General features: G+C 30.4%; 1 long non-coding RNA gene across 1 annotated transcript; it reads right to left on the bottom strand.

The window, feature by feature from the left end:
• Window positions 1–13,512: 13,512 nt before the first annotated feature.
• Window positions 13,513–14,620, bottom strand: LOC145112327 (uncharacterized). The gene is made up of 3 exons (XR_013710504.1): window positions 14,492–14,620; window positions 14,333–14,387; window positions 13,513–13,525 (listed from the first exon to the last, which is right to left on the bottom strand). It is a non-coding gene; the product is annotated as an uncharacterized LOC145112327 (long non-coding RNA).
• Window positions 14,621–14,848: the final 228 nt, after the last annotated feature.

The raw sequence follows: 14,848 nt of genomic DNA, 5'->3' as shown, positions 1-14,848 counted from the left end.
CTGCTATTTATGATAGCAAAGCTATACCTTTGACCATGTGATCAGTTTAAGAACTCAGATTCACAGTGGTACTGGTATGTAGCCTCTGGCCATGTAGAGCATGTCCCCCAGTAAGTGAATGACTCTATTATATGACATTGGCATATGGTTAGACAGGGCATGAAAACCTGAAATCTACCTTAATGTTAATCAGAAATTGTTTGTCTTCAGTGCCATTTGGGTCAAAACGTTATTGATGTTTATCAAGTATGGAAATTGTTATATCTCATTGATTGTATATCTTTGAATCGAGTCATTGATTGATATGGAAAGCTTATCACATTATGCCTTTGTTGTTCCTTGCTCCTATTTGCTTCTGCCATATTGGTATATATATGACATAACGTTATATTGTATCTATTATTGAACTCACTAAGCGTCATCGCTTACCCCTCCCAATGTTTTAACATAATGCAGACAATAAGCACCCAGTATAGTTGGAAGACTTAGAATAGTTGTAATATTATTTTTGTATTTTGGTTTAGGTTTGTATAGATTTACAATATCCTGGGTAGTCATGTAAAATCTCAAAACATAGTCGGTTTGTATCCAATCTTTTGTAATGACTTTATCAATGTAAAAATATTGTTTTATGAATATGCATGTAGCATGTTTTGGAGTAACTATATTGTCAAGTATGAAAGTTTGGGTCTTTCAGAAATATGAAAGTATAGAAAGGGGTTCTTTCAATCATGGTATCAGAGCAGTGGTTTAAGTGAACTAAATTCCATGGATTGGTATTTAGACTTAAACTATTGGAAGTTCAATATATGAACTGAATCATTCTAAATATATGGATACAAACCATAGGAAACACTTAAGTGGGGTATTGGGTAGTGATAAACCCTATTATTCTAAGATATTAAGTTACTTCAAGAATTTTAGAGAATTAGTTTATGTAAACTGGAATTTTGAGAATTTCTACATTTAGACATGAATTGTTAAGTGATGATACAATATGTATCTAGTATACTTTAGGTTGAATACCTAATGGGGTAAGCACTAGAATATTAAGAGGAGATATGCCTTATATTCTAAGATGTGCTAAATGATAAATAAATATAGCATGCCTTAAGTTGCTTAGCTATATTGCTATTACTTGATAAAGTTTAAGGTCTGTTGCCGACCTTGGTTTAGAAAATTTTATGTTCAGAATTCTAAGAATTTTCGTAATAGAATTTACATGAAATTTTTTCGAAGTAATAAAGATACTTATGATAGTTGATATTGATAAGTTTATAAATAAACGATTGCGGGAAATCGTAAAATAATAAATATGAAGTGAAATCGTAAATAGTGTATTAATACCAATAGAGTGGTATTATACATTTAAAATATGTAAGATAATATAATAACATCTTTGGAAGAAAGATGTGCGTTTAAAATACATTTAGATGAGATAAATGTTTTGGCATAACCGATGAAGTTGTTCCACCGCTGTCCAGATTAAAGCAGTGATAGTTTATAGAGTCAGAAGAACCGAGGATGGTTATAAATACTTCAACAGTATTGAAATTAATGTAGTCCAAGATTTAGAAGAATTAAATGAAGATAAAAGGAAAGGCTAATGAAGTTTTTAGACTTATTAGGCCAAGACTTTGTGATGAAGTATGTAGTTCGAGTAGTAATCCTATACAAGATGCTCAGACTTAGTATTTAATAATACTAAGTAATGATTGACTTCTATCACATCCTTATGGAAGTTCCATTGTGTGTTAAGCCGACTTTAACATACAAGATTGGGATGGTGAAATAGGTTATTTGGTTGTGAAAAGGCTGAGTGGCTTACTTGTTAGAGTAAGGTAGAGTACTTAGTTGAAGAAGATATACACTCATATTATTATATGAGAAGAAATGTTGTAATTAGGAATGACAGAGAACCAAGTTGAAGCTAGTAGAGCTTGCTGAGATGCATCTATAATACAGACTTCTTAGGATAGACTCCTATGAAGTAGACTTAAAAGATACAACCATGAGAAGAAGACTTACTCAGATACAGGAATGACGATGTCATGAAAGGATAATGAAACCAACAAATATGCATGATGGTTTGCATGAGTTAGAAGATGATGTAAGTAGTTGGAAACTATTTGTCTTTACACTGCTAGAGGAAATTTTGGGTGTAGTATGTCTTACAGAGTAGACACTACCTGAGAAAGAATTTATATGAAGAAATGGAAGTAAAATTTCTATCGACCTATGGAAAAGTATTAGGATATATTAAATCGAGCATATGCATGAGAAGAATTTTAGAAGGCGAGTATAATTAATCCAATATATGTTTGATAGAAACGCGAAAACCCTAGTTGAGTCTAGGAGAAATTGTTGTATGTATTTGTTCGAACACACTCAGGTGTGAAAAATTTGCTTTGTGAAAATTTTGAATGGTGACTTGGGAACTGCGAGACAATACTTGGGACGAGTATCAGTAGGTGTGAATAGTAGTAGAGGCCTATACTACTGGAAGCACAGGACTCACGCTTGGATCAGGCAAAGTCACAAGGTTACCAAGAAGCTAGTAAATGATTCCCTTTTATTCATGTGTGTCGTTACCTTCGTTTCGGTAATGACTAAGAAGATAATTATCGTTCAAATCTTAATGTCATAAAGAATCGAGTCCGATTAGTATAAATCCGCGAAAGGAGTTGATTGGTTCAGAGAACCATGTCTTATATAGTGACGAAACTTCAGTAGGAATACTGAAGAAGTAAATGGTCGAGGTAGTCGATAGAAATATACCGATCTTCATTAAAGGATTGAGCAATCATTAGCCAGAGATGTGACTGGCTATGTGGTGTTACTGGCCACAAGAAATGTTTCCGCCCTACTCTTACTAGTCAAATGGCGGGGAGTCAAGTTTCCGTTCAACGATCAAAGAGTACTCCAACTAAAAAGGAGGAGGTGCCAAAAGCTAAAAGATATGTATGTCCGAAAGCACGAATTAGAGATACGTGGTGCTATTCTTTCTATTCCAAAGCATCCACGTGTTGATCAAACTCTTTTGTTTTCTTTATTCCATCAGCTCGGTTTATTCGATCTGATTCTAATACAAGAGTTTGGTTCGTTATGTGTCCTGTGCGTTATAAAATCAAAGGTCATTAGAATAAGGCCATTCGAGTTGTTGTTATAGCCAAAGTAAAGGCCTTATCTTGGGTTTAGTTTATAAACCAAGAAGGAGCAGGAGTCTGCAATGATAATTGAGTTTTAACTCAAAGATTTGGATCGAAGGCCCAATAGAGAATGATGAGCGGGTGCAGGTTTGGTGATTGTGAGCAATGTGAAAATTTGTGCCTTTTGTCAAAAAGATAATGGAAAGTCGATGCTTAATTTTTGTATATCAGTTCTATAGTTTCCATTAAGAATTAAGAATTGGAATCATATGTTCACATATTTTTAGATAATATTTTAGTTGGATGTTGCTATTGTTTTTTATAGTTATTTACTTTTATGCACACCAATTTCATAGTCAAATTTATATCTATCTGTTAGAATTCATCAATGCACACCATGTGTTTGATGTAATTACTGAACCAGGAGTACAACAAATTATCTCTATTAATGTTATTATTTGTGTACTGTAATGTTATTACTTAGTGATCAACTAACTGAAATATTAGAATAGCTATCTTACATCATCATCGGGTGTTATTCTCATCTTTAACTGTTTCATTCTTTAAGAATATTTTGCATCTAATGTATTTTTTTTATTTGAATAATGTGTAAAGAGTATTATATTCTTGCAAAATCACATAGATATGATTCTGTCAGAATTGTAGTTCTAGTATAATCACATAAGAATGATTATGGTAAAATCACACAAGAATGATTTTTCTAGGGTTTTATTGCAACTCGATTAATCTTTTATCATGATTTCTGCCATAATTTATAGTTTTATTCTTTTAGAATGCACAAAATTTAGAATGCTCATGGTGAATGTATAAAATATTACTCTTACACATTCGATTTCATGGCTGTTATTCTCATCGAATACTCTATTTGAAGGAAGTTATTCTCATAGAATGTGTGAAAGGAACCTGATGATCAAGTGTTGGAAGGTTGGATGATGGCATGTGGGATGAAGATGAACAATGGTCAATGATCTTCACAAAAGAAGGCACTGGCATAATAATTTACAATATAATGATACGACTATATATTATAGTATATATTCTGGTAGAATATTCAGTTAGAATAATCTACCAATTGTGTTTGTTTTGTTATTAATGAGTGTTTCATTATGATATAATAGTATATTAAGATTTTTATTTTTTAAGAATGTGATGACAAAAATTTAAGTTGTATAAAAAAATACGTTATTCTTAGAAAGTTCATTCAATCAAAAAATGTTGTTATTTCGTTTGAAGAATGATATGATATGATATTCATTCTATAAGAATATGTATCCTGTCATTCAATCAAAACATGTATTCTATAAGAATATGTATTCTGACATTCTCATAGAATATAACATTCTAAGAAAATGTCATTCTGACAGAATAAATTCGGTCATTATAAAAATACGTTGGAATTAATATTGAATAAGATTTTCAGATTTTTAAAATTAGGAGATCTAATTATCCCTAAATTTCGAAAATTTCCTTTTTTAAATATAGTTAATTGTCCAGAATACCCTTATGGTGAAATTTGTGTGATTAAATTGATTATTTTTAATTAGTTAATAAATATAGAACCCTTACTTAAATTATCCCAAATGATTGGCTCATAATCAATTTCATAGGCACACAATACTTAGTAAAAACAAAATAACCTAACCCTATATATATATATATATATATATATATATATATATATATATATATATATATAGTTCAAATAAAAACAGTAAATAGTGTGAGAACGTAAAAACACTATTTTTATCTTATTATTCAACAATGAATAAATGAATAATCACACGTTAAAACTAAAATTAAAATTTACTACAAAAATGCGCGTACATAAATTTATAATAGAATAATAACATTCTAATGAATATATGAATAATCAAACGTTAATATTCATATTAGAATCACTTCAACAATACACATAACATTCATTACAGAATAACAATATAAAGATAGTGTTTTTACGTTATCACATTATTTACTGTTTTTATTTGATCTTTATATATATATATATATATATATATATATATATATATATATATATATATATATATATATATATAGGGTGAGGTTCAATAAAGAACCATAATTAACAAAGAACCAATCGTGAGCGTCGGAAATCATAATGATCAACGGCCAAGGAAATAGATGTACACTTTTATATTGGACGCACACACACCGGATTATACCAAAAAATTCACCTTTTTTTCGTTTTAAATTTTTTTAGGCCACATTTTTTATCAAAAAAAAAAAAACCGAATATACCGTTGTTCTCGATTTTTCGTCCTCTTTCCATAGAGATCCATGTTGATATATAAAAAACGATTTTTTTTTGAAAAAAACTCACTTCATTTTGTTAGTTTTTTCAATATTTAAGTTTATTTTTATAAAAAAAAAATTATACCAAAAATACTAATTTTTTGTACTCTATTAATAAACATCAACACCGACTAAAAAAAAACTCGAACAGTGTAGATTCACGCTGTGAATCTAAACTGTAAATATTTTAACTTTCAATATTCACAATATGAAAAAGCTCGATCACTTCACATTCACATTGTGAATCTGACTTACTATTATTCACACTGTGAATCGGAGAAGGTTCAAAAAAAAAAACTTCGATCAGTGTAGATTCACACTGTGAATCTAAACTGTAAATATTTCAATTTTTAACATTCACAATGTGAAAAAACTCGATCAGTTCAGATTCACACTGTGAATCTGACTTACTATTATGCACACTGTGAATCTGAGAATGTTCACAATGTGAATCTGAACAGGTTCACAATATGAATATGAACAGGTTCACAATGTGAATCTGAACTGAAATATCGTTTTTTTTACATGAATATGAATCCATGTTTAAAAAGTACAAAAAAACATGAATTTTGATAAATTTATTAATTTTTTTCTATAAAAAATAGACCTTAACTTTTCAACAAAGAAAATGAAGTGGGTTTTTTTCGAAAAAAAAAATCGTTTTTTATATATCATCATGGATATCTTTGGAAAGAGGACGAAAAATCGTGAACAACGGTATACTCGTTTTTTTTTCGATAAAAAATATGGCCTAAAAAAATTTAGACGAAAAAGAAGAAGTAGATTTTGTTATAATCAGGTGCATGTGCGTCCATTGTAAAAGTTTACAACCCTTACTTTTGTTGTTGATCGCTTTAAATTTCGACGCTTTGGATTGGTTCCTTGATTAATAATGGTTCTCTCTCTCTCTCTCTCTCTCTCTCTCTCTCTCTATATATATATATATATATATATATATATATATATATATATATATATATATATATATATATATATAGGCTTAGGTTATTTTATTCAAAGTAATTATTGTGTTATTGTAGGCATAAATGTGGGTCAATCAATTTTACTTATTTTAAGAAAGTGATTAATACATATTATTGAATTAAATATAATTGAAAAATATCATCTAATTTAATTACAAGAGTATTTTAGTCAATTAATATACATTTAATAAAGGAAAATTGCATATTTTAAGGGATCGTAGATTCTATTAATTTTAAAAATCCGATTTTACGAATTATAATTCTTTTAATTCGGACATTCTGACAGAATATGTTTATGAGTATATTCAAAAATAAAAATATCCTTGAACCATAAATAATAAAAATAGTCTTGAACCTATTTCTTGATCATGACTTTAAAAACTTCTTGTAGAATAACAAATTCTTGAACAATCAATTGAAGAATAAAAACAAAAAATACATTATTTCTTATAGAATACATGTAACAATTGTTAAGAATTACATTCTAAAAGAATAATGTTAAAGGATAAAACTAAAAAAACTTTCAAAACGGGAAAGAAAACATCAAAATCTAACAACGACACTAATACATTCTAAAAGAATAATGTTGCTTAGAATCACTTTCAATTTTGTGGTCCATTCTTCAAGCATCAACTTCTGTGAAAACAAAACCAAATTGTAGTTTAGATTCCAATAATGCATTAGCAAATGAAAAATAAAAAACTAAATTTCTTTGGAAAAATATGTGGACTTGTGAATTGCACCAAAACCAATAACTAATAATTGTAGAACATGCATAAATCAGTGAGAAAATATCCATACTCCATTCCAACAGAATTAGAATTCATGATTCCATTCCAACAGAATTGGAATTCGTGATTCCATTCCAAAAGAATTGGAATCGCACCAATATCATCCATTGAATCATCTATAGAAACAAATTGATTTTTATCATATAAGAAGAAGTAAATTTGATATGAAAATAGTGACAAACTACCTTCACTTTGTACTTTACACATAAGAATAAGGTCATTGACACAACCTCTTTTACACTATACCTATTTGCAACTATAGTTACACTTACAGATCGCCACTGGCTTAAACCCTCCCCTAAACCTCTACACAAATAAAACCCTAGAAATCAAGACCGATACAATTTATGTTAAAAAAAAGTCTCATTTACATTGAATCGATTGGAATAATCAATTCACGCACACAGATACAAGCATATGCCTGAATTTCGAGTGATAGAAGAATCAGCATAGAAAACGGACAGGGAAGGCGGGAGCGGAGTGACGATGAAGCCAGGACCATCGACGCCGATGAGAGGAAGCAAACGATGATTATTTTGAATTTGAGGAAACGCTTCCTCCACCGGTTGCTGTCATTGTCGGTAGACTCCTCACTGTGTAGAATTGATGAACAGAAGGGGATTTTCAAGTGTATCTCGACCTTTTTCCTCATCTGCTCCTAATTACTCATGTCTTCAACGAACGCCTTCTCTCTTTCTCTGGATCGAGATCCTCTGGTCGGTAATATAGAAATTGATGTCTGAGATAGGTTGTGGCGGTGGTAGAGCATCGCCGGTTGATAGTGATGCTCCGATGGCTGGGGGCTATCGGATGTGCCCTTCAACCTCGGCAGTAATGGTGTTGGGATCGAATATGTGGTGGTTTTAAAAAGCCGACGATGGATGGAGAAAACCTATGTAGCTGAAGTCAATGGTTACCATAATTATAAGATATTATTTGTGGAAACTAATTATCAAATTACCTATTTACCCTTATTTATTTATTTAATTATTTATTTTTATTTTAATATTTGATTGGCCCACATTTATGCATACAATAACACAATAATTACTTTGAATACCTGAACCTAGCTATATATATATATGTTTAGGTTCTATGGAAAACAAAAAAACCCTAAAAATCATAAAAATGCATAAAAAAATACTTAGAGATCACAAAACTTTTTTTTGAATTTTTTTATCAAAAAATCGCAGCTTTTAACATAAAATCGCTGAAAATGTTTTTGAAAAAAAAATGATTTTTTATTTTTTTTTTCAGCGAAATTATCAAAAAGGCTGCGATTTTTTGATAAAAAAATTCAAAAAAAAGTTTTGTAATGTCTAGGTATTTTTTTTTATGCATTTTTATGATTTTTAGGGTTTTTTTGTTTTCCAAATAACTCTTCCCTATATATATATATATATATATATATATATATATATATATATATATATATATATATATATATATATAAAAGCAATAAGAGGTAAATGTTTAATTTAACTAAATCAATAATCAAAGTGTAACTTTAGTTTTGTTAAGAAACATAAAGCCTTCAAACATTTATTATTGGAAAACTATCGCTCACTACAATAACACGAATTATCTCACAAACAAAATCTATAATCTAATACAAAATTAAACAACAAACTTATAAACAAATCAGACACCCTAGATCTATGAACAAAGATAGCTTGTACGATAGAAGAACCTGAGAGAGATCTTAACACACACAAAAAATGGTCGTATCTCCCAACCCTACACTATATATACTTCGGGCCGTTGACTCGTACAATATGATTAGTTCAAGCAAAGTGAGTTGTAGTCCAAAAGTTTCTCAACATTTACACTTTATACCCCTTCACATCTGAATCTATCATTTGCACATCTTTAATGCAACACATACAAGTCTTCAAGCACCACGTTATCTCATTTGCCGATACAAGTCTTCAAGCACCACGTTATCTCATTTGCCGGACGCAGTGTAAATTTTTTTGAATTTGTTGTTTTTTTCTAATATTATGCCACTACGTAAAAAAAATGTGTCACCGGCAAGACGGCAAAACCTACTACGAAATCTTGCATCCGCCCTGCCTATTCGTCCAGACATACATACTATACACCAATGCTAATCTTGAAGAGACATTTCTTTCAGCTTGTTTAAAAAAAAAACTTAGGTACATGCTTTAAAATCGTTCATTCTATTATGTTTTGAATGCTTTAATATACTATTAGTCAAAAATATTATAATAGATGATATAAAAGTAAATAGTTATATATAAAGGATAAAAAATTAACAAGGTTTCTATGTTTTATGTCCCTCATAAATCATTGAAAGTGTCCATAGTGACTTTATATGTGATTATGGGACTTGGATAAATGAAAATAGGAAGAATAAAAAAAACTCATGCTCGTATGAATATGTATAGCTACACAACCATTAATACGAGTGTATGAGAGGTTGTATAGGTCGTAGTCCTACATTTTCCATGGCATGCAAGGGTTTTGAGACAAAGTGGGATGCAAAGTTTCAAAGAAGTTTTACAGAAATACACATCTACAATATGGCAACCAGCATACTAGATCACAACATATATGTTTGAATACTTGAATATGTCGAAAAGAATTTCACGAGAAAGTCTTTAACATTTCTATTGTGGTGTTATTAAGTTGTATCAGGATCGTCCCTAAGGGGGTTCGACCACACATTCCCCTCCCCCCCCCCCCCCCCCCCCCCACACACACACACACAAAAAAAATAGGGCCTAATTTTAGCCAAATTATGTAGTTAATATTTAATATATATCAATTTATTCAAGCATATACATAAAAGTTGTTTTGCTAAGTTGGTCTAGGCATGTCCTCTATTGTCAAACCGTCAGGGACTCAGGGTTCGATTCAAGTTAACAACATGAGAATGATGAAAATGATGAACTCTATCCATCTTATAACATATAACATGTTAAAATAACTTATTTGATTGATAAACTTCTATAATCAAGTAGGTGTGAGACACACGTGTACTACACGGGTTTATTAAAAATAAAAGTTTAATATCAATGTATAAATATTAAATATAAAAAAAAATACTTTTACATAAATGCGAACGATATAATGAATAAGTAAGTAATTTAATCTATATTAATAAAAAACTACTGACATATTTTAAATAATGATGTTGAAAATTAAGATGTAAACATTAAATATTTTTTAAATTAACTTTCGAAATAAATACAAACGAAATGATGAATAAGCAGTTATTGAATGTATACTAATAAAAAAAAGAGTAAATTACACGAATGGTCCCTATGGTTTAGGGTATTATGCACGTTTGGTCCCTAACTTATATTTTTAACTCGGAAGGTCCCTACTGTTTGTTTTTGTTACGCGTTTGGTCCCTGTCTTACTTAAAAATACTATTTTTCCCTTAATTTTTTAATTTATTTAAATAAACACACCTCCAACCCCACTTCTCTCACATTACCTTACCTACCCCACCATTTTTCTCTATTTAAATAATAGCCTTTTTAGGTAACACATTGACCAAGTGCGTAACAAAAACAAAGAGTAGATACCAAACGCGTAACAAAAACAAATAGTAGGGACCTCCCGAGTTAAAAAAATAAGTTAGGGACCAAGCACGCAAATTATCCAAACCATAGGGACCATTCGTGTAATTTACTCTAAAAAAAAATTATTGACATATTGTAAATAGTTGTTATGAATCAAAATTTTCAAATCCTTCTTTGAAGATGGTGTTCTTTTTCATTTATTAGGGTAGAGATAGAGATGTATTATACACACATATTTATTTATAAATTTTGAATAAATAATAAATTTGTTAGAATTCAAATTAAAAATCCAAAAAATTGAAAGTATGTTTTTAATTCAAATATATCATCAAATACACGACATTAATTGTGTCATTAGAGCATCCATTTGAATTCAAATATATTTGTAAATTAATAAACATTTAAATAGAATGAATATTTTACATATATAATAGCCGACTCATTAATTAGTAGAATTGATTTTGATTATTGATTAATAAAAAAAATTAAAGATACCACATAATGACATGTGAAATTTAAATAATTGTAAAATCTCATATAATGATATGTGCCAAAAGCTTTTGATAAAATGACAAGTAATAAAACAAAAAAAAACAAAAAAAAAAAAAAACTTTTATTTATTAGAGATGATTAGCTAAAAAAACACTAAAATTAGAAAATAATTTTGTTTGGTGGATACCAACATTTAAGGCCCACAACTGATTGGTGTGCCCTGTATGTATGTATGTATTTGATTTTTTTAAACTAGAGTGGTAACTCCCGCTTCGCGGGGGGCAGGGGTAGTTGATATGGTCGTATGATATTGGGTCGAAAAGTCAGCCAAAACAATCCATATCCTTTTTTGTTTTTGGGGTAGATAAATGTATAAAGAGATGACGATAAAAAGATATCGATTCATTAATAGATCGTTACAGGGCATTCGATTACAAAAGAGTAGGAACAGTGTGGTTCCTTATGGTGTTCGGTGGTCTTCAATGATTTTTTTGTAGATGTATGTTGCTGCACTCATGTTCTCCTACATTATTTGGAATATGTCGAGAACGTGCCTGTATGGCATTTCCACTGGAGCTTCTTATATCATATTGTACCTTGATTGTGCATACCCTTGATTTCACATTACTCCATGAGAGTTTAACACTAAGTTCCAAATTTTCAGTAATAAAAACTTCTTCGATGTAAGGCTGCATTTGATGTAACAACTCATATCCCTACAAAAAAATGGTCATAAAATTGAATTCTTATATTAATCCACAAATTTGGATACTCCAAAAATTAAACGACAAATATGAATGAGAGCCATCCATAACTGTTCCATTTAACTGATATGAAATCGAAATGAAATCCATAATTCCGGAGTTTGAAATGTTTTCTTCCAAAAAAAAATTGTATCAAATTAATCAGGTTAATTTTATAAATATAAAAAGTGTGCAGGGGCAATATCGTCCTAAAAATGTAAAAATTGTTTTTTTTAATATTAAAACACTGTTCAGGGGCAATATAGTTCTAAAACTACAAAAATTGATTTTTATTAATATAAAAAAAGTGTTCAGGGGCAATATCGTCCTAACACTATAAAAATTGAATTTTTTTTAAATGTAAAAACGGTGTGCAGGGTCATACTGACCCTAAAACTATAAGAATTAAATTTTATTAATATAAAAACAACGGGCAGGGGCAATATGGTCCTAAAACTATAAAATCATTTCTGAACAACTTGATTTTTACTATTTTAAAGAAGAGTACTCTGTGTAAGTTCATAATTGGATATATGTTTCACTGATAATTTCATCTCTTATACATTTTAAATATAGTTAAGAAAAATACATTAAGAACTCACTAAAGTAAGAAATTGAATGGATAAAAACATTTTATATATTTACTAAACCGTTGAATGGTAGTCAAAACTATACTTTTTTCTCATACTATTATGTCGCTTGTACCACCTACCAGCGGTTTTCATAGCTTCCAATAGACTCTAGATTTCAACTATTACTAACCGTATATTTGAATGGAAAAAGACAACATGTAAACAAAAAAAAAGAGGAAAAGTTAAAGCAACTAACCCCCTTTGATGAACTTCATGCTTTTGCTCCATAAATTTGACCGAAGATGAGCAAAAACACCCGATTTCAGCTTTCTTTATTTAAAACACCAATAACCTACTCACTGATAATCAACTAAAAAATACAAAATAAAATAAATCTGAAAAGTGTGTTTGTCGCATATCATAATTAATGTTCACATGTTTAGCAGATGTGCTTTTTCACCAAGAAAGGTGGACTACAGTTAGACCAATTTGACTTCCATCCATCCTTTGAATTGCTTCTTCAGCAGATGTCGTACAGGAAATTAGTAATTAACTTTTTACAGTTTTTTCATGTATAAAGTTTTTTTTTTGACAAATTTAAGACTTACCTGTTGACAAACTGAACAAACCTGCATCCTTTTGCAGCAAGAATTTTGACATAAACTATTTGACCAAATTGCAAGAAAATCGACCTCAATCCCTCCTCTGCAACACCAAGGTCAAGATTGTCGATATAAACCTGCAATAAGAAAGAAGAAAGTTATGAAGAAAATGGGCATAAAGGTATAATTCAAAATTGCTAGACTTACAGTTGTGTTTGTTAGATCAGTGTCCATTGGGATAGCAAACGTGCATATTTGTGGTTAAAAAAGTTAGTGATCGAGTTATGGGTCACTCGATTTTGTATGTCTGCCTGCAAAAAATGGAGGTAATCAATACATTCACAAATCAGAACCAGAAAAAAGTTGGTGTAAACATACGAAAATTAGCAACCAGATGTCATTATTAAGATCTACAATGCCTTCCTTTATATTGTACTGCATAAAAAACCATGAAAATAAACATACTCCTAAATAAATTCGATGACTCAAGGATTCTCTCATCCTGGCAACCTGATGCATTATAAATAGGCAAATTTCTATATAACTTTAGAACCTTGCGTGCCATAATAAGTAAAATAACAGAGAAATGAAGATGGATAAAAATGAAAGCATGAAAATTATGTTAACCTCAATCACTGATGATCAAAATATGAATAAATCATTACCTTACTATATTCAAGGTATGGTGTCGATCCTTTTGATTTGACTTTCAATACTCGTTCCGAGCAACGTCCGACCAATACACTAATAGTAAATGAAACGAAACAGGGAAAAGTTCTTCTACATTGTCAATAAAAAGCTTGGTAAAAGATGAAGACATTCGAAATTCCTAAAACCCAGAAACAACAAAAGCTAGCTTTGAACTTAGCTCAAGTAAACAAAAAATGTTTATGAATTCCAGAAAGAAACCCCAATTAAAGAACTTGTTCAAAATGGTGATTTTAAAGTGACTTCGATGTGGGATTTGGGATAGAAATGGAATTGGGCAAGAAATCCAAAATCACATGTGCTAAAAAATAGCTTAATTACCTTGATTATTTTGATTCCCACAAAATATGAAGATAGTTGTTTCTCGTGAATGGTAAACGTGGATATAGTAAATAGTCCACTTAACTCACCTGCATTTGGTCATTGTGATCTTCTAGCATCGATTTCAGGTTGCACATGCCTCACCTGCACTATGGGTTTAGAAGGGAAACAGAAACGTTAAAGTGCATACTTACCAGAAGGTAATTTGGACATATGAGCAAGACGCAGGTAAGAATTATTTTTGTTACCGTTGAAAGCTCCAAGCGATGGCAATCAGCGTCAAGAACGGCGATTGGTCAGCATAAACATCAATTTTTCCGATATCGTCTCCTCTTTTTCTGTTCTTCCTCATCTTTCATTCTTTCTTTTATGGACAAATTCTGTTAGGGATACGTTTCTTTGTTCAAACGAAGGGATACAGTGAAAATGTCAATGTAAGCATCAAGAAAAAACAAAAATGGAGGAAAATGACACATAAATTATTACCTGTACCGAAAGAATTGGAAAACCCTAAAATAAAAATTGGACGCTTCAAACAAATTGTACTCGTCTTCAATAGAATCATCATTGATTGGGGGCGTAATCGAATAGAGAAGGAGCAGGGC

This window comes from Lactuca virosa, chromosome 5, assembly GCF_052849685.1.
Source record: "Lactuca virosa cultivar CGN04683 chromosome 5, Lactuca_virosa_CGN04683_v6, whole genome shotgun sequence".
Lineage (NCBI taxonomy): Eukaryota > Viridiplantae > Streptophyta > Magnoliopsida > Asterales > Asteraceae > Lactuca > Lactuca virosa.
Note: the sequence above shows the minus strand (reverse complement) of the source record. Positions and strands in the feature narration are given on the sequence as shown.